This window comes from Papaver somniferum, chromosome 9, assembly GCF_003573695.1.
Source record: "Papaver somniferum cultivar HN1 chromosome 9, ASM357369v1, whole genome shotgun sequence".
Lineage (NCBI taxonomy): Eukaryota > Viridiplantae > Streptophyta > Magnoliopsida > Ranunculales > Papaveraceae > Papaver > Papaver somniferum.
Window position 1 is genome coordinate 204,174,325 of NC_039366.1, and position 26,462 is coordinate 204,200,786.

At 34.7% G+C, this 26,462-nt stretch overlaps 1 long non-coding RNA gene and 1 pseudogene across 1 annotated transcript; one reads left to right on the plus strand and one right to left on the minus strand.

Annotated features, from left to right (window-relative positions):
* Positions 1–20,083: 20,083 nt before the first annotated feature.
* LOC113308138 lies at positions 20,084–21,667 on the plus strand. The gene is made up of 3 exons (XR_003339520.1): positions 20,084–20,282; positions 20,365–20,454; positions 21,131–21,667. It is a non-coding gene; the product is annotated as an uncharacterized LOC113308138 (long non-coding RNA).
* Positions 21,668–22,289: 622 nt separating this feature from the next.
* On the minus strand, positions 22,290–22,427 carry LOC113314484 (annotated as a pseudogene).
* Positions 22,428–26,462: the final 4,035 nt, after the last annotated feature.

A 26,462-nucleotide genomic window follows, 5' to 3' on the forward strand; every position in this document is an offset into this window, starting at 1 on the left:
TGAGTACTATATTCTCTAAGATTTGCTTGAGATTTAATCTTCGATAGGCCAGATAAAAGGTAGTCAGAAACATCTCCGTCTCATCGTTTATGATTCACAATATCTTGTTTCGCTACCATACGATTAAGATTTTTGTGAGGTGATTAATATTACTAGGTTGTTCTTCGGGAATATAAGTCCGGTATATCAATTGGTTCCTGTTCACCTTGATTTATCAAAAGACGGAACAGAACTCGTATATATTTCCGTGAGAGACAGATTTATCTATTTAATATTCTTTTCTGTGTAAGACAGATTGGTTTATCAAGTCTTCGACTTTGTGTCGTAGAAACTCTTAGTTGTGGGTGAGATCAGCTAAGGGAATCAAGTGCGCAGAATCCGGCGTGGTTCCAGAGGCATAAGGGAAGGCAAATTTACCTTCATCAGTGTAAGATTGGTTAGGGCTCTACTACATTCCAGTACGAAGTTAACTTGTATTAGGATAGTGTCTGTAGCGGATTAATACAGTATGGTGTTCGAAACTGGACTAGGTCCAGGGTTTTTTCTCCATTTGCGGTTTCCTCGTTAACAAAATTTCTGGTGTATGTGTTATTTATTTTCCCCATTATATTTTTATATTATTGAAATATCACAGGTTGTACGTAAGTTGAACCAGTTTGTGAATCCGACCTTTGGGTTGTTGATTAAATTGATTGATATTTGGATATTGGTTTTTGATACCGTCCACTGTACGAATTGCTTCTGCTTCAACTATGAAAATTCAGTCCCAGAAGCTAAATCAAAAACCCTTCTTGTTACTAAAGATGTTCTTGGTTCTTCCATTAATCATGGATTTACAACATCTCATGGAATAAAGAAGTCTTCTAACGATGTCTCTAATGCTATACACTTTAATCACTCCGGTGATCAGAAAGTATGTCTCTTTTGTGATTCAAAAGGACTTGTTTAACGGAAAAGCAAACTAAAGCTGAAAAGACGAGGGTACCCAAATATACCACAATTTTAAACCTTTTCACCTATAAGTCCTCTTTACCGAAAGTGATTGTCTATGGACAAAGTCGAGACAATGTAACAAATCGGTATTCATACTTTTTGTGATCATCTATGGATAAAAGATCGAGACAATAAAACAATCAAAGTTTGATTACTTGATAATAGGTTCGTACTTAACCAAACTCTATAGGAGCACTATCAAGTAATACGGAGTTAACGTTTGTGTATTTTACTTCTAATTATAATAAAAACAATTGTAATTGTGGAAATAGAAAAGTAAAAGATACAATAGGATTTTGTTAACGAGGAAACTGCAAATGCAGAAAAACCCCGTGACCTAGTCCAAAATTGAATACACTCATAAATAATCCGCTATACAAAATTTAAACCAACTTTGTATATTTGATACCAAGCAACTAAACCAATAGTTCACCTAGTTTCTTCAGTATCCCTGCACTTCCGACATTCAATAAGTGCACGCACTGGAAAAATTCCTTTGGTTCGTATTCCAAACAGTAAAGGAACAATAAATCTGTCAGGTAACAACTTTATTTAATTTCAGTGATATGAGTGAGACAAAGGCTCTTATGTTTAATCCAATAAACCCATTTGTCGGGTTTTTGATCTATTTATTCAACAACTACCGAAGTAGCAGAGTTTAGACTTTGCAATCAAATATAGATTCCAACAAGAAACTATACAGTGATGTCGATCAACGTAACTAATCAATCGAATAAAACCGATTCTAGTTGGATCTCATCCGATCAAGTTTTGTGCACACTAAAGATATGAAACCAATACGAAATCTTCTTTGATATTCAATAAACACCTGCACACCACAACTTGAATCTCTTGTGATCAATCACACACAGAACGAAGTCTGTTAACAATGGATTATCACAAGACGTCTTTAGGTCTACAGACAATTCTAAAGATCCCGTCGACACCTCGATCTAGTTTGATTGAATATTATATCATAAGAGAAGATTCTCAATAATAAACAAATTAGGTGATAATCAAAGTTCAATAACCGTTAGTCAATCAAATCAATCGAAAACTAAAATAAACTGCAATTATCTAGTTTCCCACGAAAGGTACTCGTAGAGATTCTTAAGATATTTCGCTTAATTAGGTTACTTTCATATCCGCATAGACGGCTCCACCAGTAACAACACAAAGAAGTAGTTTTGCTGGCTCTTAGGATAGTTTTCTTGAAATGAAAACTTGAGTATTTATAGACCAAGAATGTTTGGACACCAAGGAATTTCCAAAACCGAATATCCTCAAGATATGCAATAAATACCCAAAATCGGTTTTCATAATTTTTGGAAATGCTTTGTCAAATATTACCGAAATATCACTAGAAAATCTCCAATTAGTAAATGCACATTACCAATTTTTTATTTTCCAGAGATATGCATTTAATTGCTGGTAATTAAAAGCATATACAAAACCAATAACCTTAATTAACAGATTCTTAATTTATTTTGGTCCGGGATCTCCTTGAGTTATTAAGGAATATATTTGAACAATAAAAGATAAGAGTTATTGATCATGTTCATAGTATGTCGACATGTTTTCTTTGTAAATCATCTTTCATATTTATAATCTTGGAACCGATTATACCACACTTCCTAACAAGTTAGAATTGGTTCATCTGTATTCCAAGACAACTATGTGATTGATCAAATATCAATTAACTAATCACGGGTTTGCAGTTCTATCAAACACAAGGATCGGTTCTTCCTTCATATGGTTACTGGGATTGGTTACATCAGTTACCAGGATCGATTACGTCAATTATCAGGATCAGTTACCATTTACTCATGGTATTACTTGTGATCGGATGCACAAGTCACTAGGATCGGTTACACCAATTACTAGGACCGGTTACACCAATTACAAGGATCGGTTACATAACTCTTTTGTGATCGGTCACACCAATTATAAATATCGATCATACTATCTTATGTGTACTTAGGATTGGTTATACTAATAAAACTCATTCCAAAATATAAGTCAGGTATTGTGATTAGTTACATCAAGATACATAATAAATTATGATCGGTTCTACTAACTCACACATATTGGTAATACAAATATATGCAATGAATAACAATACCAATAATCCTAGCGATTTCCCTTTCAATTCACAAAATAAGTTTATGAATGTACTTCCTTTAACCAAATGTAAAAATTGTTTCCTAGGATGAAATCTTCAAATTTACGCACACACATAATCACAATAGCATTCATTCGATTATGTCGATGTCTTATATACGAAGTTCAAAAGATAAGCATTATACTTCATATTCTTATTCCTTAATACTATGTCTCACTACTAGAGTATAATCATTCACAGCTTCGCAGTTATGTTTTCAATATAGCACGGCTTGAAAGATATGTTAGGCATGAAATAGTTCAAGTCAAAATATTACTAACCTCGAGAGGAAGGATGATGTCGTCATTGTAGCTTGTTACTTCTTCACATTCTTCAAGCCTTCGAGTAATACTTGTATGTCTCATCATCCTAGTATTTCTAGTTTGTCCTATGCGAAGTTGTATCTAGTACATAATCAAGAGACTCTTTAAATGAGTTTTGATTCACTAAAATATGACAACCAAACTTGACATACTAACGCTTGGTGGGTTCAGCCAATATATGCTCTAACAATATACCCCTTTGTCAATTTTAGTGACAAAACTCTTAATGCATATGGATAAACAAATTACAAGAATTCATTACACATATGCTCGATTCCAAGTTTCAACAGCACAATAACCTGCATATATTCAATCCATAAAATACGTTGTTGATATTTGAATAACAAAGCTAATACTCCCCCTAAAGTTGAGATAGACATATTTTCAATCTGCACATCTTTGTTATTTCCGCTTTGTAGTCCAAATAACTACGATCATTAGATATAACATTTAAGGATAATTGGAGTTTGGTACTCAGGTTTAGACCAACACTAGGCTTTGGTCTAACATTTGTCCAACGTTAGGCTTTGGTACCTGGATTGGACGTTGACCCGCATTGACTAGGTTAAGTCCTAACTTCTGATAATTATTAACAAATTAATATAAAATGTAATTATTTATTGAGATTATATACCCTTTCACTCTTAAAATATTTACATAATAACCATTTAATATTAATCCTAATTCATTCACCTTCTCATCTTTCTCCAAAGTCCAAACCGTCGCCGCGAGAAATATCAAAACGGTTCCTTCCCTGTCACAAAATTCATATTCAACAAAACCCATATTTCTCAAATCTGTACTGCATAAGCAACACCGACGTAACTGCATCACCATTCATTCATTCAATTTCCATATCTAGCAGCAACATCATCTCAAACCACTCCACCATTCTGCCATTAACAACATCATAACTTGTTTTTTTCAGTCTCAATATCTTCCATGAACTCAAATCCATGTAACCCATCATTCCTTTGTCTGCATCTCACTGGTACTCTTGACTGAAATCCATATCAAATCAGTTATCAAAAACCCATAACTCAGCTTCATTATAGCAACAACAACAAACCATAACTCCATCAAAATTCATATCAACATATAATTGAGTTCAACCTAATAATCAAAATTCAAACCCATTCTTCTATCTTAGTCACAAAATCAGTTAAAGCCCTTACTTTTAGATTCAATTCTTAACTGAATTTCTTGCTTGATTCCGTTCTTATCTCCAATCAGTCCATGGCAGAAACAAAGTCGTGTATGAATTTCGTACAGAATAAAAATAATTCGATAATTGGTATGTTGTTGTTGGGTTTTAAATTGTTGTAAAGGGTTTTGATTTGATTCAAGTCATTTGCTTTGTAACTCTCGTACACTACAAGGGAAGAAGAATATAGATTGAAAGAACAAGATGTCGGCTGTGAAAATTGGGTTTGATTTGGTTCGAAATATAGGGTTTTGGTTGATTCGGAAAATGGGGTTTCTGTCTAATGAAATTGGGAGTTTAATTGGTTCAGAAATTGAGGTCTTCAATTAGTGAAATTGTGGGTTTGATTTTATTGGTAAATTTGGGTTTTCTGTAAAGCTGTTGTTAGATGTGGTGTTAGTGTAATATGTCACTGAAGGTTAAAGTTTGGCAAAGATGATGGTTGTGAACCGAGATCTGATGTGTGTTGTTGGTGTTTCTCGATGGGGATTGTTTTCTCGGGGTTGTGTAGAAGAAGAAGATTGAGGTGATAATGGAGGCGGAGGAAAAAATGTTAGACCGAGTCTAATGGTAATGCGAGATTCAAGATTGGTCTACATACATCCGAGCCGTAATTTTTTTTGTTTTCCAACTGTTGGATCTTAGATCCAAGAATAAACTTGTAATCTCAGTATTTTTATAGTGTTTTATTTTGCCAAATTAATTAAAATCAGGTCATAGACGGTCAACTATTGTCAACATCAAACACCAAACACCAATTATCCCTAGCATTTAAGCACAATTGTCCTTTCCTTAGTGATTACAAATCACTTGTTTACTCCGTAAATTTCTCCCACTTTTTATCACAAAATGACAAAGGTTTTAGCAAATAAAAGTCAAACCGAAAGGATCTTACAAATCTACAAGACTTGTACAACCTATAAGAGTTAAGCACGAAGGTTTCACATACCATTTTAGATAACCAATATCAAAAATCAAAACTACAAATAATTTTTTTAGTATATTATCAAGGAAACAATTGCCCGAAGCAATTTTCCCTAATAGTACCGGTTGTACAAATACAATCGCTTATTTCGATAAGACCAAATAAAGATCATAATTAACTTTATTTTTCTCACCATCTTTAATTATTCAAACAATAACTTAGACCTTAAAATTTTTGACAATACAAGTACTAGGTTAGTTAACTAATATTTCTTGTTAAGGCATTCAATTATACCTGAATAACCGTATCCTTTACTTTGATAAGTCTAACTAAGATCAGAATTAACTTAGTTTCCCTTATCCGGAATCGAATTGCACTAAACAAATGATCCCGTATTTTTGTTAAGCCATAAAAATACATACAACCAAATAAATTGACTTGCACAATTATTTCTCTTAACCGGAAGCAATTGAAGAAAACAAAGACATTATAGTACAACAATTGCACCGAAATTCCGTTAAGCCAAAAATAATTGATACCAAACAATAAAGAAGGATATCAAACAATAGATTTTCTTAACCGAAAACAATTGAATCACACATACACAATGGAATAAACATCAATTGTACCGAATTTTGTTAAGTACAAGCAAAATATATGTAATATAAACAGACTTTTCTTAAATAGGAAAACGATTAACTAAAAAATTCGTTACCCCAAATTCCGCATCCTCTTCTCCACAGAAAGATATATCATTGAGCGCAAGTTCAAGTTAGAACTTTTCCCCATTATATTGTCATCCTCTTGCAAGAACAAAAGAACAACAATAAGAGCAACCTTTAACATAGAAAGGTTGAATCGGTTTTAATTAATGCGTGCCAATAGAAAAAATTGAAAACCCGAAACATATATGATTTTATGCTAAACACAACTTATGTAAACACAAATTGATTCAACTTATTGTGAATTTTTCATCTATGAGTTTCTATCGGGACACTTATGATCATTTGATAAAGCATACCAACATGGGCTAGAACTTAATCCTGCTAAATCAAAAAGACACAAAAACCACAAGGGTTTACACATATCATATGAAATCGAATATTAAGGTTATGAAAACCGAAATCAAACATTTTATAAACACATAACAATAATATAAAGCATTCAAGCTAAGGCTATGTAATCAAAAAAACTATCACAGAAAAAATTATAAACCAATAATTTTATGTTGGGTGCAATAATCAAAAACAAAGAAAAATCAAATAAGCAAAAGTTATTGATACTTAGCTCCTTTATAATGGAAGTAATTGCTTTGACGAAACGAACAAGCTCCCCATATCTCCGCAACAACAACAGAGCAAAACTTTGGAAAAAAGAGTGAGTCGCGTGTTCAACACGCTGTCCTTAAGACATTAGCTCCCGTCTACACTTAAGAGTGATGCTATAGCCCTCACATGACGGATATCTCCAGGATAAAACACCCTAATACACCTACTACTAGCATATGTAGTAGATGCTCAACTTGAGCTTGGCAACTCCGAAAAAACATTAAGGAAAATCGCGAATGCTAAAGAAAGAAATACAATATATTTTCCCTTGGGGGTCTCTCTAAAATATAGAGAATCCCCTTGGGGGTCTCTCTAAAATATAGAGAAACCCCTTTCCCGTGTTTTCCCTTAGAGGTCCCTCTAAAATATAGAGCAACCCCTTTACCATATAGGGGTCCCTCTAAAATATAGAGCAACCCCCTTTCCCATATAGGGGTCCCTCTAAAATATAGAGCAACCCCTTTTCATATGTCTTTTACAAAAGTAGTGAACTTGTTTATATAATTGACAAATGCAACTTAAGAAGAAAAACTCCTCGATGTGGGACTAAAAGGTTTATATAGTCTCTTAAAACTACTAAAACTTGTAAACTCCACAATGTGGGACTAATAAGTTTCATTCACAAAAGAAAACAATAAATTATAATTTTTATTAAAACTTTAAAATATCACTGTTTTATTAATTGTTTTCCAACAATCCCCCACATGAATGAAAACTCGATAAAACATGAAAACACAGAAAGATCTTGGTAAATCAACATCCCAATCTCACGACCCAAACTGACTGAACCGATAGAAGGATCGTGCAAGTGTTGAATTCATACTAGCCATTTCAACGTCCTCTCCTTCACACAACAGTGTGTTGATCCCAGTGTCATACTATGGATTGCGTAAATCATAATAGTATAGAGAGCTTTCATCTTTAGTTTCTCACAAGTGAGACTAAAGGTTTCTTTCACCAAAGTGAAAAATCATGAACTAGTGAACCCTTAGTGACTCTTAGGTCCTAAGAACTAGTAATACCAAGACCATAAAAACAACATAAAACTCATTTTCTCAAAATGAATTAAAAATAAATAAAAACGAAAAACAGGAAATACCACTATAGGCAGAGGTGTCCATGAGGTCTTGAACCTTTGCTTAGTGAGAGATTGCCGGAACTACTTGCTAGACAGTGAACGTGATGTCTTGAACTGCTAGCGTTTGGTGTAATCCGCGATAATAACCACGCATGATATCTCCAAGGTTTCTGCCAAGCTCGTGTCGTTGTGTCCATTTTGGCCCTGGTGACGTGTCCTGTTTCTCACAATGCTCTAGAGAATCAGATCATATTCTCATGGGAAGCGACCCACTTCCTCATTCAGATAGGTGAATTCCATCAAGTGTGTTTACTGTACACCCCACTTCAATCTTAAATTGAAACTATAAACTCATTAAGACTTATTAAAAAGTCATCCTCCACATGCAGTCACACTATCACGTTTACACCATAGGGAAGGGACAGAGAATGAATTTCTCTGATAGTGTTTACCTTTACCCACCACAAATTAGTTTCTCATTCGAAACCTTGATCATGGGATCTCCAGTCAGCAAGGTTGAGTATCCTTCATGGCAAGTTTAATATATGAGCTTAAGCCCCAACCCCTTCGATGCATTTTTAACTATCTTTTTGTACAAACCTTTCGTCAAAGGTTGCGTGAATTCTCCTTGGACTTTAGCCAATCAATGGAAATAACGCCGATTGAGATTAGTTATTTCTTAGCTTTAACTATTATATCTTGGCTAACACAATGTATAGATATAGCTGGCACAGGCCTATGCCAGAGAGAAATGTCTTCTAAAAAGCATCTTAGGCACTCGGCCCCCTCTCGTGCTTTATCTAACGCAATACTCTCAGATTCCATAATGAATTGAGCAATATATGTTTGTCTGAAAATCTTCCAAAAACAAACCCTCTTGCTAGAGTGAAAACATATCCACTCGTAGACTTAGACTCATCTGAGTCAACTATCTAGTTTGCATCACAAAGTCCCTCAAGGACAACAAGATACCTTTCATAAATAAAACAAAAGGTAATAGAGTATTTTAGGTACCATAATACTCTACTAAGAGCATCCCAATGCTCTTGTTCTTGACTATAAGTATATATACTTAACTTACTCACAATATAGGCAATGTCTGGACTCTTATAGTTCATTAAATTCATCAGACATCCTATAACTCTTGAGTATTCAAGTTAAGATATTTCATTACCCTTATTTTTCTTTGAGACTACAAGAATAATGGTACGAAGTACAAGAAGGCTTACAATCAGACTGATTGTATATCTTAAGCACAACTCAACATAATGAGAACGACTAGGAATATAAATGTTTGATTATCTTCTAATCCTTATCCCTAATATTACATCAAAAGGGCCCAAATCTTTTAAGTCAATGTTCTCATTCAGTGCATGTTTTTAGTGGAATTAATCACATCTATGTTTGTATCAAGCATATCATCAACATACAAGCATACAATCACACATGCATCCTTAACAAGTTACTTGTAAATATACTTGTCAGATTCATTAATTTAAATCCACTATTCATTATCACATGATTAAATTTTCCATGTCAATATTTACGTGCTTATTTGAAAACCATACAAAGATTTGTTCAACTTACAAACTTTGTCTTTACAACCTTTCACTACAAAGTCCTTAGGTTGGTCTATGTAAATTTCTTTATCTATTCACGGTTTTAGAAAAGTTGTCTTAACATCCATCTGATGTAAATCCAAGTTGTTTATGGCAGCGATATTAATTAGCATCTCAACAGAAGTAATCATCGTCACAAGTGAATAAGAATCAATGAAATCTACACCTTCTTTTAGTTTATAGCCTTTAGATACCAACATAGCTTAATCTTTTTCCACAATTCCATCTACCTATCGTTTCCTCTTAAAGACTCGTTTACATCCCATGGTCTTACTCCCTGGAGGTAAACTAGCAAGCTCCCAAGTCTGGTTCCGACGGACTAAGTCCATTCACTAAATGAAGCTTCTTACCGGAATGGGGTTTCAATAGATATCAAGGCTTATTTGCAAGTCTGGGGCTCAGACTAAGCTAGGCATGTTATGAAGTCGGTTTCATAAGAAGTCTTAAGTCTAATTATTTTACTTCTCTTAGGCTCAACATCAACTTCATCTTCCTTTAAAATAAGTTCTGACTATTTGAAAATAAATCTAGGGGATCAATAATACATCTCTAAAGAGGTACAAGTTTAGAATAAACATGTTCAAAGAACTCAGCATCCCTAGATTCCGTAATAACATTCACACCAAGGTCAGAAAAAATCAGAACACACAACCAAAAATCTATTTGTAGATGTATACTCAACATACTCTATACGAAAACATAATCAACATTTTTGGTTTCAATCTATTTATTTTAGGAAGAGGAATTACAATCTTAGTCAAACACCCCCACACTTTGACGCATTCATAAGAAGGTCATCTACCTTTCCATAAACCATATGGAGTTTCACCTGATCCTTAAAAGGGTACTTTATTCAGGATATACTAGTTAAGAGGAATGCCTCCTCCCACAAGGCCGCAGGTAATCCTGAACTAATCAATATGGCAATTATCATCCCCTTAAGGATACGGTTGTTACGTTCAAGGATTTTAATTAGTTTCCAACTTCAAGTTTATACATCTTGAGGCTTCTAAGGCGTCATCCTTATCCCTAAGCAAGTATACAAGATAGTATCTCGTACAATCATCTACGGAAGTTATAAACCATCTTTTACCACAGTGGTTTTGGGTTGAACTCATGTCAACTAGGCCTAACTGAATTAATTCTAAAGGCTTAGAATTAATCTGAACATTTGTTCTAAAAGATTTTTATAGTATATTTTGATTCTTCACAGATTTCACTTTTGTGTTCAAAATCCAAACTAAATTTGGGTACGCAGCCTATGCTAGCCAGTTAAGCATTGACTTATAAGTTTACGGTTCCAAGCCTACCATGCAAAACATTCAAAGACACAAAACAAAGCACAAGACTCAACTGTGTTCAATTTATCAGATTTTCTTTAAGCTTATAAAGACCCTAAGTCTTATAACCGTCGCCTAAAAAATCACTGCCCTTAGTTACAACAAGTTTTCTAAATTCACTTAAGATCTTCAATCTTTTACCATCTACAACATAACAAGATACAAGATTCTTGCATATGCCCGAAACATGAAAACTTCATTCAATGTGAGAATATTACAGATATGAGCTTCTGCTCGACCTTTTCCTTTTATGCAACCTCTATTGCATATGAGTTACTCAATAAGTTTCTCGACATCCCTATCCTATGATAGGAGGTGAACAGTCTCTGTTTCAACAAACATTCTTGTGGCTCCAGGTCCACCACTCTCTCACATTGGTTATTAAAATAACTTCCGACATCATGCCACCAAACTCGTTCTAGTTTGTTTCAATAAATTAGCATTAACTTTCTACTTATTAAGGTTTTTGTTGTCTACAATTTACTGCCTGGCCAGGAATTTACAAACATAAACTCACCCTTAATAAAGTAATTCTGATTCAGGTTTACGAAAATACCTTTATCATGAAGACCATGCTTAGAGTGTTCGATGTTCTCACCTTTGCCATCTTTGGAAGATTTGTTTCCAACCACATGCGGCTATTAGCCATGTCCCTCGGAGATGACACCTTTATTCACAAATCACAATTCCAAATCGAAAGTAAAATATGAGTTTTGAAGATAACATCTATATATACAAACTTCGTTTGAATCAGCGTTTCAAAAAACTCATGGTTACCCCACAAAAATTAATTTAGTTAACAACAATTTCTGCTCGTCAGAATTTTTCAGAAACGTTTTTTGTTTTGTAAAATATCAAAAAAACTTTTACAACTCCAAAAATTCTGAAATTTTACGCGGGTAACTATCAGGATGTCTACTACGTTGTGTCAAAAGGGTTCATCGAAATTCCTTCTATTAAGATAAATTGAAACTCTACAGCTGACCAAAATTCGTTTTTTTTTTTTCACTCACAATTAACATCCATGATTCACAAACCAATCAATCGTTTTCGATTATTACAAATTCTAATATCTTAAGATTGTTGGGTGCAATAATCAAAAACAAAAAAAATCAAATAAGCAAAAGTTATTGATACTTATCTCCTTTATAATGGAAGTGATTGCTTTGACGAAACGAACAAGCTCCACATATCTCCGCAACAGCAACAGAGCAAAACTTTGGAAAACAGAGTGAGTCGCGTGTTCAACACGCTGTCCTTAAGACATTAGCGTCCGACTACACTTAAGAGTGATGCTATAGCCCTCACAGGACGGATATCTCCAGGATAAAACACCGTAATACACCTACTCCTAGCATATGTAGTAGATGCTCAACTTGAGCTTGGAAACTCCGAAAAAACATTAAGGAAAATCGCGAATGCTAAAGAAAGCAATACAAAATATTTCCCTTGGGGGTCTCTCTAAAATATAGAGAAACCCCTTTCCCATGTTTTCCTTTAGGGGTCCCTCTAAAATATAGAGCACCCATTTACCATATAGGGGTCCCTCTAAAATATAGAGCAACCCTTTTCATATGTCTTTTACAAAAGTAGTGAACTTGTTTATATAATTGACAAATGCAACTTAAGAAGAAAAACTCCTCGATGTGAGACTAAAAGGTTTATATAGTCTCTTAAAACTACTAAAACTTGTAAACTCCACAATGTGGGACTAATAATTTCATTCACAAAAGAAAACAATAAATTATAATTTTTATTAAAAGTTTAAAAAATCATTGTTTTATTAATTGTTTTCCAACATTTTATTCATTAACAATAGATAGTTTTATTTAGAAATAGATCTTATACAATGATTGAAATAAATCAAAAATTGATTTATATTTTCTTGGATTAAGTATTATTATTCTTCATATGTAGGTTGCTCAATAGATAGTCGTGGTTCTCAATTGTTTGATTCACAAGTTTCACTGTCTTTTGATTTTTTCACTCAGAATTTGATTCAAAATGATTTTTTTTGATGATATATACTGATCGACGGTTTTTTTAGTTTCCTTTTCAGATTCTGCAGATGCAGTTACGGCAACTGCATGAACGAGAAGGAGGAGGAGGGATGCAGAGATCGTGAACTGATTTTGAAACGGTACTACACTAAATGAGTTGATAACGATATAATCCTCAAATATATTGAGAGGTGTAATAGTAATCTAACAATCCCGGATTTAGGGGAGGATATTATTATTTTGGGAGGGTATTTTAATTGGGCCACAATTATAAAGGCATCTAATTAATTAACCCAAATAAAATTATGAATATGTGTCCCACAAAAGTTGTTTAGATATATAAAATTTGTTGATCACGCAATAAAAGTCCGTGGCTGGTGCAATTGTTATACCATTTATTTATTATGCCCTTAATGCCCCATGTCTCGAGTTCGAATGTCTTGAGATCATTTTTAAAGTGCCCTTAATGCCCCAGGTTTGGAGTTCGATTAGAGGTTTTTTTGAGAAAACATTTTTAATACATAGAAAATGGAGGGAATAGTAGGATTCAAATGATGTAATTGGCGGGACAAGTACGAATTGACTCGCATGAGTCTAATAACCTTGATCAACACTATTTTGAATAAATGGTCAGATACGACTGGTCATGGTTACGAGTAGACCCGATTTCAAAGTATTAGCAGTGACTCGTACAAGTCGACTCGAGGATCGCACGAGTCTAATAACCTTGATCAATATTATCTTGTTGAGTCAATTTCTTTTCACATTACATAACCAATAAAAAAGGTGTGAACTCGGTGTAAGCCGAAATGTGATGAGTAGCGATTATCGTTCAATATGATTGTTTTATTCATCATGAATGTCAAACGTTTTATTATTATCGGTATAAATAGTAAAAAGCAGTGCATTCCACGCAAAATGCTACTCTTAATATTCTAAATACCAAATTTAACAAGCTTATCCTTATATTCTTTTTAGATTTTAACTTATTTTTTATACATGTAGGAATAATTTGAAATTCTACTCTTAATATTCTAAAAACCAAATTTGACGAGATTATCTTATATTCTTTTTAGTTTTTAATTTATTGTTATATATGTGGAATAATTTATGATGGGTTTGGACGTAGAATTTTAAAGATGAAATTTATAGGTTAATGAGATTCGGTGGAATTATGTTTTCTTCGGTATTGCTCAAGTCCCTGGAATCATGTTTCCACGAGAATATGTTATCCATCAAATTTTCCATATGGAGTCTGACCCCTTCCCCATAAGATTTGCTAGAAAACTTATCAAGTGATTTATGGACCCACTTTTTTTAACTTTAAATCATATATATACAATTTTAAGATTCTAATGGTAATACTAAATAATAGTAAATGATTCTATAAATCCTAAGAGTTTTCAATGAATTACCTGACACATGAGAGATTTACATGAATCCCAAAACTTGTAATCTCAAGGGATTATAAATCCTTGTGAATTCCCCAAACCAGTTACATACTCGTCAAAATGTCCGTGGGGATATACAAAATACAACGATACAGTAAAATAAATTTGCCCTTTGTTTTCCTGGCTAAATTGGGGTTTATAGGGATTAATTTGGGCCTACGACTAGAAGACAAAAAAGAATGTTTTGAAGTAAAATGGATAACCCCTTATCCAATTATTTTACTAATTGCCAAAACTACCCCTGATTGATTACTGCTAATTTGGGTGATTAAATGATATTCAATCTAGTTAACCCTGAAATCAACTACCATTAATTCATCATCAAAACTTGAAAAAATTTTAATTTTTGTTTGGAAACTCGATCCAGAATCGGTTGATGTTAGTGCAGTTGTAAACCGATTCTGGATCGAGTTTCCAAACAAAAATTAAAACTTTTTCAAGTTTTGATGATGAATTAATGGTAGTTGCAGTTGTAAACCGATTCTGGGTTGAGTTTTTCAAAGGATGAAGTAAACCCATAATCAGATTTTTTGAATACCCACATGACCCGATTACAGGAACCGGTGTTTATATATGCCCACATAATCCGATTATACCTTATTTTCAGAAACAAAATATTCATTACATAGTTTCCTTAGGAAATTAGCGCATTATATATATAGGATTCAGTATGGGTATTTTAGAATTTGACACATCAAATGTTCTTCAATGAACCTCCGAGCACGTCGGTACCACATCATATGTTCTTTATGGTGAATAAACTTAGTTTACCCATTACGAATTCTCCATAGACCATTGAAACTTTCTAGCTGAAATTTAATGAATTCTCAAGTGTTAGTGTGGGAACTTTTAACGATGACATAAGTATAAATATGGTTGGATTACTCACTTTTTCCTTAAGAGGAGCTCGTGGATAATGTTGGTACAACATATTTCTAACTCTAACATACTCTCACATAATACTTTTTATGTTTTGGAATCAAAAAACCAAGTCTATCCACTTCGGCTTTACTCCCCATGTCCCTTCGATGGGAAAACTTTCAAATTTTTACCGCCCACTCTACCAGGTCCCAAACTCTGAGGAGAATCCAAACCGTTTTTCCTCTTATATTTCTTTTCGGTTTGCTTTTGTTGCTTTCCCTTGTTTGGCTTGTAAAATACGGAGATAAGCAACAAACAACAATGGAACTCAATGCATATTTTTGAATTCAAGGTACACAATCAGTTTACTCGATATACAAATAAAGACCAATCCCTAACATAACACATCGACAATCGCTTTATATAAGTGTTCATGTAATCCGATTCTAACAAGAAAAATTTATAGAACAATTGGGAATTCTTTCAAACAACAATCGGCTTACTCGATATACACATAAAGACTGATTCCTAACATAACACATCGTCAATCGGTTTATATAAGTGTTAATTTAATTCGTTTCTAACAAGAAAAAGTTACAGAACAATTGGGGTTTCTTTCAAACAACAATCGGTTTACTTGATGCTGTTATAAAACCCGATCCTAACACTACAATCAACAATTTGTTTTTATAAATGCAAATGAAATCCGATTATGGCTAAGTAATGGTTATGTAATCGGTTTATGTGGACATATATGTGATCCGATTCTAACGAAAAAAAGTTACAGGAAAAATGGTTATCCCCACGGTTACAAAATTGGGCTACATGGGTATTAACATTAACAAATTATGCTTTAAATTTCTCGAACCAGAAAATACATGCAGGGTAATCGGTGTATGTGGGCATGAACAAAAACCGATTCCTAACACAATCGGTTCACATGTACATTGACATAAACCGATTCTGGTAGCCCAGGAAAATTTTGAAATCAAAATTATTGATTTTTGAACGATTACATGTTACTAAAACCTAGTTTAGAGTATTGGGTTGATAGCAAAGTACCTGATTCGACCCATTTCCACCTCTTGTGCGATCAACGATGGTTCAACTTCCTCAACGGTTTTTTTTGTTTATCGCTTCAACCATTCCAGGATTATTCTCACTAGGAAATTTCCGGTTAGTAGGATGCTTCACTCTTGGTCGATTCGTCATTTTACAGAAGAAGAAAAACGATTAATCGTTTTGATAATCCACGATGTTTTGGTTTCAAAAAAATGAAAAAAGAGGGAGAAGAAGAAGATAAGAATCGATGGTTATAGAAATGGAAATGAAAATCTTATTTAATTTTAGCTTTTATTATTAAGAGTTAATGGGTGCAAATTAGTAGTATTAATAGTTTTTTGAGGGTAAAATTGGTAGTTTCAACAAATTTAGACACCCCTTATCATTTCCTATGAACGATTTTTTGGGGACCAGCCTTTTTTTGGGAACCATTATTTTATTTTGGGTAAGACATGAGAAGTAAATCTAGGTCACCCCTTATCTATATATTTATGTTAATACCAAAACTACCCTCTGATTATTTTTTTGTAATGATTAGTTTATGTAATTAATCATTGATTAAGGCTAAATTTATATATGATTTTCTTAAAAAAGAAGTAGAATTATTGAGTGATTAAAGTAGTAGAACAAGAAGATGGAGAACAAATTTATTTTGAGATGGATGAATTTGGAGAAAAAACATCCTATGGGTACATGAGGTATGCTTGCAACTTAGTTAATATTGCTATAAATGGTTTAAAATATCTTCAAAATGAAAATTATAACAAAAAAATTCAACTAGGTCAACATAGTTCATTTATATTATATGAAGAACATGTAACCGAACTTTCTGTAAATGCAGTCCGGTTAATAAATCCAAAATACACAGGTAACCGAACATGAACTTTAATAGAGCTTTTGTTTGTTCGGCTAGCTGATGAAAAATCAAATGTAATCGAAACATTATGCTTGAGTTTACAGAGTTTTGTTCGGTTCATCGACTCGACCACGTTGTAACCGAACTTTAAACAACAAAGTTCGGATGGATCGCAAGATCCGTACGAACCAGTGATTCAGCCGAACCTTTAGTTTTTCCATGCACTTAAATTTTATAGGTTCGGCGTGATCTCAACGTTTATAAAACATTGCTGAACTCGTCGTTTGGTTAGTAAAAAAATTGTGACTTACCCGAACTAATTATATAGGTTTTCAAAGTTAAGTTCGATTCGGAATATTATTTTTGCGATTTAACTGAACTCAACCGAATTCAGGTATTTGGTTAGGAACAAAAAAAATTCTTATCCGAAGTGTTCTTCATCTTTAAAAGTTCGGTTATAAACTAGTTTTTGGAGACAAAGGCTTGGTTGTGTTGTTCAAGTTTTGTTTCTGCTATAACTTGCAGTCTTTTGGATCACTGACTCGTGTATCATCAAAAAGAAAGAAGCACTTCTATCTTACCCGTTAGACTTCAAAGCTTGGGTTAAACTGATTGTGGATACAGAAACTGCTGCAGAGGTATGTTCATTTCACTCAGACTTTAGAAACTCCTGCAAGCCTAGAAACAGAAAATGTCTTTCTCCGGATGCAGTGTATCTTGATCAGGAGCTTCTCATTCACTTGGAAGCAACTTTACTGTTTGACTGGGAATCAGTTGATAGTTAACTTCTCCTTTTTGCTAGCTTTTTCTAATGGGTTAAGGAACTTATATCTTCATATTGGCAGGGAGATTTATCAAAAATCGAGGCAGTTTATGATGCCTTCTTAACAGAGTTCCCGATGTGCTGTGGTTACTGGATGAAGTATGTACATCATGAAGCACGCCTGGGCACTCTCGACAAAGTCGAGGAGGTGTATGAGCGGGCGATCAAATTCGTGGCTTATTCTGTGGACATTTGGTTGCATTATTGTAAGTTTGCCGTGTTAAACCACCGATGTTTTGAAGCGGTATTGAAGTTAGCCAAGTCGAAGTCGATGTCTGACGTGCCGGCGTGTCGAAGTATGATGCTAATGCTGTTCGAAGGTATTGTATTGATTCTTCTTGATTGACATATGGTTGTTGGAGACTGAAGCCATGCTAACTTTGGTATGCCTGCGACCGTGCTACCTCCGATTTTGGGTAGAAGGTTTGATGGAGATGCACTTTAGTGATTTTCTAATTGCAAACCCTATCTTAAGGTTGTTTAATAGGTTCTATTATTATAGGACTTCTATGATGACATTACTTTATGCTCAATTTAAGTGTTCCCTAAATTCTTCTCTAAAAGCTTCTGTGTGTTTCATGCGTGCATCGATATTACAAAATGCTGTTTGGAACATTATGTCCAGCTAAGATTAACATGGCGTATCTCTGCATCATTAAGGGCATATAAAGTGCTATGGGTCTTATTGATGCATTTACTAATAACTGGTGAACTGTGTTCCATACATGATGAGGCTCCATGTTCTTTTTCAGGCTGTTCCAAAGGGGTTTGCTTCATGTCGGGACTAATTATGTGTCGTTTCTTCTCTGGGATGAATATATCAAGTTCGAAGAGTCGCTGGGTGAGAGGGGTCACGCTGCTGTGATTTACAAAAACCTTCTCACAGTTCCAATTAAATATCGTAATTCCATTTTCAAAAGGTAGTTCTGTGTTACTCGTCTTTCTTTATATCTTTAGTTCTGCCTCGCATGAGCTTAAGATTGAGTTTGGGACTGTGGGATTGTTCTTGGAGATGCTCAAGCGATTCTTGTCATAATGTTCTTCTGAAGGGTACGAGTCTTCTCACTATTAATTTTTGGTGAAAAATCTTTAGATGTATTTGACATGAAGGTGAAGTACAAATGTCATGTCATATCCAGTTAGCTATTACCACCTTTCCACTCTCATTATAAATAAATAATAAAAACAATTACATAGCAGGAAATATTTTATGCTGCTATTACAGTAATGAAATATGTTGCTATTACAGTAATGAAGTACACTGTACATATACCTTTCTAATTTACACAAACTTCTTGCGGCACTAATTGAGTTATTTGGAGGTGAAGTCTTGAAAGTTACCTGAGCTGTGCTTGTTACTCGAGTTCCCATTGGATATAGTACTTAATCTCCTGCGGGACCCGACTGAGTCTGAGGAGGGCATTTATGCTGCCATTACAGTATTGTGTGAGAACTGTGTTTCCGGATAATTATGTATGATGGCACTGGTTTTCAACGTACTTGAACCAATATGGGAAGTACTGAATCACCTGAAAGACCTTACTAGGATTAGCTAACTTGTGTAGGGTTGCTTGTCGGTGCTTGTCTTATAAGCGAAACTTAAGTTGCATTTTCTATGGATTGCTCTCCTTTTCTTCTGTTCAACTTTTTAAGAAAAAAGATGGTCAACTAAATAGCTTTTACCGTTTTGGTATGTGATGATGTCACAGGGTTACAAACAGTTAACAGTGTTATTCAACACACAACACTCAACACTCAACAGCTTCTTCACTGCTATCTTAAGTAGTAAAATAAAACTGCTATCTTAAGTAGTAAAATAAAAAATTGTGTCATAGAGCCGATCCTTCTTTTAGCTTTAATAAGATCTTCCTGTTGGATTAGAACTAGTGGTGGTTTATGGTCTGTTGGTAATGATAGATGTTTGAACTGTGCCGTCTTCATTTTCCTTATTCTGTTGTTCCCAGATTCCAGCTTACAAAAGCTGTATGGGGATTAGGGGGATAGTTTTGACTCACAGTTCCATTTTTAAGGTCAAATGCACATAATATAGTGATTTTCTTGCAAACATTTAGTAAACATGCATAGTCTCTTATTATACTCAACAGAGAGATCCAGATATTCATCTCTTCGGCGCTAGATTTTATGAGAAGAATTTTCAATTTTCGAAAGCTCGTGCTGCCTATCAATTTGTGCATTCTGAAATCTCACCCGGTCATGTTGAAGCAATAATTGAGCATGCGAGATTTGAACTTCGGCAGGTAAGATTTCTTGCAGCTTTTTATAGATTCACTAGTCTTGGCATCATATTCATAAATTTATGCCCTCTCTTCGAATTTACAGGGTGATGCGAAAAAGGCTTTTTCTGTGCTTGAGAAGGCCATTCCTACTGGAACAGGGACAGAGCAGGCACAAAAAATATTTCATTCCTTGGTGAGTGAACATTATAAAATCATCTCTTTATGCTGGGATTGTTACAAAGTGAAAGTGCAGGAGCACTGCGTTAGTATGAAACAAGCTGCATGTTTTGCTGAACGTGTTAGAAGAATGTTCTGTTTAAATATCAGTTGGCCTCTTGGTTAGTCCTATGGGTCTTAGGCATCTATGAATTGCATGTTCAATCTTTAATCGTTTATCTATTAGTAGAAGACCAATTTTAAAACACATGTTGTTAAGATGCTTTTGTTGCCAACCTTATTGTTTGTTTCAGTGTGCTTTTCTTCTTTTTTGGGTTCATAGTTTTAGACAGTTAGTTGGCCCTTAGTTTCGAGTGACATGTCTGTTCATTGCATTTCTAGCATTGCTCGAAAACAAATTCCTTTAGATATAGTATGTAAGATTATACTGGGATCTGCAATTTTAAAACATAAGGCTCCTTTTGTATCCCTCAACCATTACCTGACATAATCATCCTTCTAGAAACAAGAGCAAAATTCATTTCTTTTCAATATTACTTGCAAGTCTTGATGAGATCTATTTGCCTTGCCTTCTCCACCATGCTTATACACATATTATCTGGTTTTTTTTATATTGCTTGCTACTTCTGAAATCTTCCTAAGATCCCTTTGTCATATTCACATCGTTGCCTTCACATCCTTTACTGTTGCAGATAGCTGATGAGTATGAAAAATCAAAAAAAAAGGTTCGCCGAATTTCATTTTAGTAAAGCCAAACGTCCCAAGTTACATGCTTGTTATGGATGATGTAGGACATCATCAATGTGTTTTAATAGACTAAAACGTCCCTAGTTTTAGTCTATTTCTTAAAGGAATTTTTTACTAGCTCATGGGTGAATCCAACAAAAAAAATTGCACTGTCAGACTAACCACACGATCATCACAGCAGGCCGAATCGAAGCAAACCAAAGCCAAGCTGATAAGATCATGTACAGCCACAAGGCTTACATGTCACCACCAGGATACTGCAGCGGCAAGCAGTCTAAAAATGTGCAGTCAATGTTTCTTAAAACAAGAAAGTCTAGGTACTGTGTTGGCAACCAAGCTATATGATATTCCCTGTTTTTAATGCCTGTTGCCAGCTTTTTAGTTATTTTTCTCTTTAACAAATATGTAATCTTAAAAAGGAAACATTCGTTATAGCTTATTCACTGTCGAAGCCTGTGATTTCTCCAGGTATTATCTGACAATATTTCAATAGATGTTCATTTATTTTCAATTATATGTAGAGCTTATTCTTGCCTCTTAGTGATTTATGCCCCATAGAATTATGAATTAAAAATGCATACCCCGTTGAAATGACGGACTAATTCAAACGTAGGAGAAGGGAGTACAGGGAGAAGGGAGTAATTTGAGTCACTAGTTAGGTGGTTTGGTTTATTAGCACAAAACTGGCGAGACTGTAAGCATGATGACATAAGTGTAGTGCCGCATGTATTTGGGTTGAGAAAAAGGACATCCGTTGAGCTCCTGAAATGATCTCCTCGCCTCGAATAAAGACATCAAATGATATGCAGGGTTGTCATATCTATATACGCTGCGGCCTTCTTCATTTGACTAAACTAGAACTTTTCTCCTATATATTTGCCTCGTCTTTGGAAAGCAGACACAAATGCCTTTTGGTCGCGTGTGCCAGGACTTTGATTCCCAGTCGGAATGCATCTGTGCAATGAAAAATGAAGTTTAAAAAACCCAGAAGTCATTCTCATAACCAGGACAGCGGGTTTGAATCAACAGAATCAGCTGAGGTTTGATCACTTCCAAAAATGTTAGTTTTTAAGTATTGTTGGACTTTACCCTTGATTAGAGGGAGCCCTTGCAGACAGAAATTCTCGACGGCCCTGAGAGGCCGAGGAGGGGGTTCGGAAATTAGGAAATAGTTTTCAACCAGCAATTGACGCGCCTTGGTTATTACCTCATTAGCTGCGTCATTGCCCCAAGCGCAAAGATGCCTTACAATGAGCGGACCAACTACTTTATATAGAACCTTCTTTCACATCCCTGACTCTGATCTGAACAACGTTGAACTATAACTTAGAACAGAGAGCTGATTTGAAACAATTTAAGCAAACTCATGCACGGATAATCCTTGCAGGACTTGGAAACAACAGTTTCCAGCTTAGTCGTCTTTTAGCTTTCTGTTCACACCCATTTCATGGAATCCCTGTAAAGTACTCAACCCAGATTTTTGATCAAATTCAAAAACCCACAATACGAATTTGTAATACTCTGCTTACAAACATTTGGACTTAGCTAAGGATTCGTTTGATGGGATGCAGGAAAGAGATGTGATCTGTTGGAATGTGATGATTTCTGGGTTGACAATGAATGGAGATGCCGAGAATGCACTTGCACTGCTTGAGAAAATGGATAAAGACGGTTCCAGACCCAACGACATAACCTTCATCACGGTATTAACTGCATGTAGCTATTCGGGAATGACTTATAAAGGACTGCAGATTTTTGATAGCATGAAGTTGGTTCACGGAATTGAACCTAAAAGTGAGCATTATGGATGTATGATCAATTTACTTGGTCGAGCTGGGACTTTTGAGGACGCCAAAGAAATTATTCTGAGAATGGCAACTTCATTTAGCTCATCAGACGAAGCAATGTCTTGGAGAGCGTTGCTGAGTTCTTGCTGAAGTTGGTAGAGATTGCAAGGAAGGTCACGCAAAATTGATTTCGCAGGACAAGCAAGCTGTCGAAGCCGATGATTTGTTCTGGATCCTCTTTTGCTGTTTAAAATCTCCAGGTAATATCTGACAACATTTTAGTAGATGTTCATTTATTTTGAATTATATGTAGAGCTTATTCTTGCCACTCCACATCGAGAGATTGATTCACCAGTCGGTGGTTTGGTTTGTTAGCGCAAACCTGGAGAGGTTCTGAGCATCATGATTTCCTCGCAAGTAAGTCTCGGAGTCTCCTTGTAATATATCAACCATAAGACAATCAGAAAGACTTTGAAGTTTCAAAGGATTCTATCTTCAATTTTATAGTCCCACACTGATCAGTCAGCAATATAGCGTCAAAGGGTTTGTGTGTAAATTGAAACGGAGGGAGCATGTAGCAAAAGGGTTCCATATTTTTCAGACCATTTGAAGAAAACGTGCCCAACAGCATTTATTCAACATACTGATTCACTATAGCTTATTGAGTTCGAGTAGATAGGAGATCATGTAACCATTTCGTATTGATAAGACAAGTTTGTTTCAGGGGCCTACCTTTACTCATTTGGTTTACAAGGAGATGGAAAGGAACGGTTACATGTTGACGCATTACTCGTATTGATAAGACAAAGACGGGATCAACCAGGATTTCGTCACGCGTGATACATTGTTTAGTCTAGGGTCAACCACGATAGTTTGATGCTTCAGCAAAAAATCTATGCCCTGTACATAGTTTGATATAAGAAACCTACGGCATTAGCATCTTTCTTAAACCGGCTAGTTTTACATCCTTAAAAACTGTATGCCATGTAAAGTTTCAAAACGGTAGAGTAAGTTTCGCGCCAACATATATAGTTCGGTTTTTATAGTTCACAACATTCACAGTGTCCTGAAGCTTAACTGATGTGTTGGAACAATTGCCGATTTCAAACCTGCAAAACAAAAGTTAAATCACAAAACAAAGTGACGGTTGAGTCACGACCAGTTCGCTCTCTTTAAGATGTTTCGTGGCTCTGCCTTGAGTTTTGTGCAAGCAATTCTTTTTTCGTCACAACGTCCCCAGGATAAAATAGCCGAGAAAAACTCTCTTTCGATGTCTCACGCACACAATGAGAAATCGATCACTTCCACTCTCTCTATTCTTGCTCAGTATTTTTGGTCTCTGATCTTTTGAAAACAATTGTGTAAAAACTTGTTTTCTTTCTGTTCCAAAAAACTAATTTTATATCGAAGGCAATCAATACGAATTAATGGAGAAAAAATTGAATTAATTGTTGCAATTAGAATTCCATTGAACAGTCAAAAAACGAGCATAATTATCACAATTAAAAACGTAATAAAGGTAGTAAAACGTTTTGAAATTTTATTTCGAAAATCAGTAAAAAGACTTTCCAAATTCAAAAGACCTCCAAGCCCCGCTACCGGACTAATGATATACAGTAGAAACTCTTTAAATTAATTATCTCTTTAAAATAATAACATTTGATGATCCCGACTAGGCTTGCACAAGCTAAAATTTAACTCGCTAAATTAATAATCTCTCTAAATTAATAGATTTCTCTGGTCCCAGGGCTATTAATTTAAAGAGTTTCTACTGTATATATTATTTATATATATACACCTAATTAATAGGGGAGGGATTTGATCCTGACACCTCCCCTTCAAGGCCCAAAATACTGAACCAATGTGCCAAGTTCAAATTGTTGAAATAAATGTACAAAAGAAATAATTTAAAAAAGCTAAGAAACTTGATTTTCTTGCTAATATCTGTAGTAGCCACAAAAGAGTTGGGGACTTGAACCGGCTGTGTTGTCCCCGCAATAGCTAAAAATTTCATTCGTAGAAGTAGTGTGCTGGGCTTGATTGTTAGCCTTGGATTGACCGTGAGAATGCCTCAGAGACCCATCTTACTCGTTGTAGACTTGGCACCGTCTAAATTGGATAAGGAAAATTTGCTGGTTGGTCCTAAGCGCAATAAGTTAGTTATACTAGGGTCCAACCGGATTTGAGACTTATCACTAGGTCCATAATTATTTGAAACAAACAAAATGACCACATTACCCTAGAGCTAAACACGTGTGAAGAATGCAACACATTCTTACGGTTTTGTTTCCCGTACTAAACCGCTGAAACGGTCAGAAGAACATATCCGCAACACTGTTTATACCAAATCTGGATTTTATTTTATCTGGAGGTCCAAATTTAATTAAAACATGGAAATGACCACAAATTTGAGTACATATCTGTTACACTGTTTACAAATTTGAGTACATATATATTACATTGTTTACAAGTTTGAGTATATGTCTGCTACACTGATTACAAATTTGAGTACATATGTGCGACACTTCTTACAAAATTTTGAGTACATATCTGCTACACCACTTACAAGTCTGAGTATATATCTGCAGCACTGGTTACATATAGAGTACGTATCCATTTGACATATGAACCTGTAAATGTGAGCAGAATATAACAATATTAATACACATCAACAAAGCTACCATCTGTTTCAGTATTTCGCATAGGTACTCATGGATCAAACCAAAAAAAGGTGGCAAAACTATGAATAAAACAGAATCAAAAGAAGTTTATATCACTACGTCATATACTTATTGCAGATTCATAAACTAAAAACTCAATTGCATGTCAAGAAATGATGAATCCATGAATATAACCGAATCAAAAATCAAAGCACATATTTCAGTATTTCACATACGTGCTCATGGATCAAACCAAAAAAAGTCGCAAAACTCTAAATAAAATAGAATAAGAAGAAGTTTATATCAGTTTGACATATACGTACTGCGGATTCATCAACTAAAAGCTGAACTGCATGTCAAAAAAGTGGCAAAAACTCAATTGCATACAAGAATAGGAGACAGATATATAAAAAATAAGAGGATCAAAACAGATAATACAGTATTTCGTATATGTACTGACGGATAAGACTAAAAAAGGAGCAAAAACACAGCCAAATAGCACTTCATATCAGTATGCGATATATGTACTGAAGATTCATGAACTACAAATCAACTGGATGACAAGAATAGGTAACCGATCTACGAAAAAAGAGAGGATCGAAACAGATATTACAGTATTTCGTATATGTACTGACGGATAAGACAAAAAAAGGTGACAAAACTTCAGTATTATACATACAGACTCATGGATCGAACCAAAAAAATTGGAAAAACTTCAAATAAAACAAAATCAGAAGAGTTTTGTATCAGTACGCCATATATGTACTGTCAATTCATACACCAAAAACAACTGTAACAAACCTAAAAACCATAAAAGCGTCAATCAAATC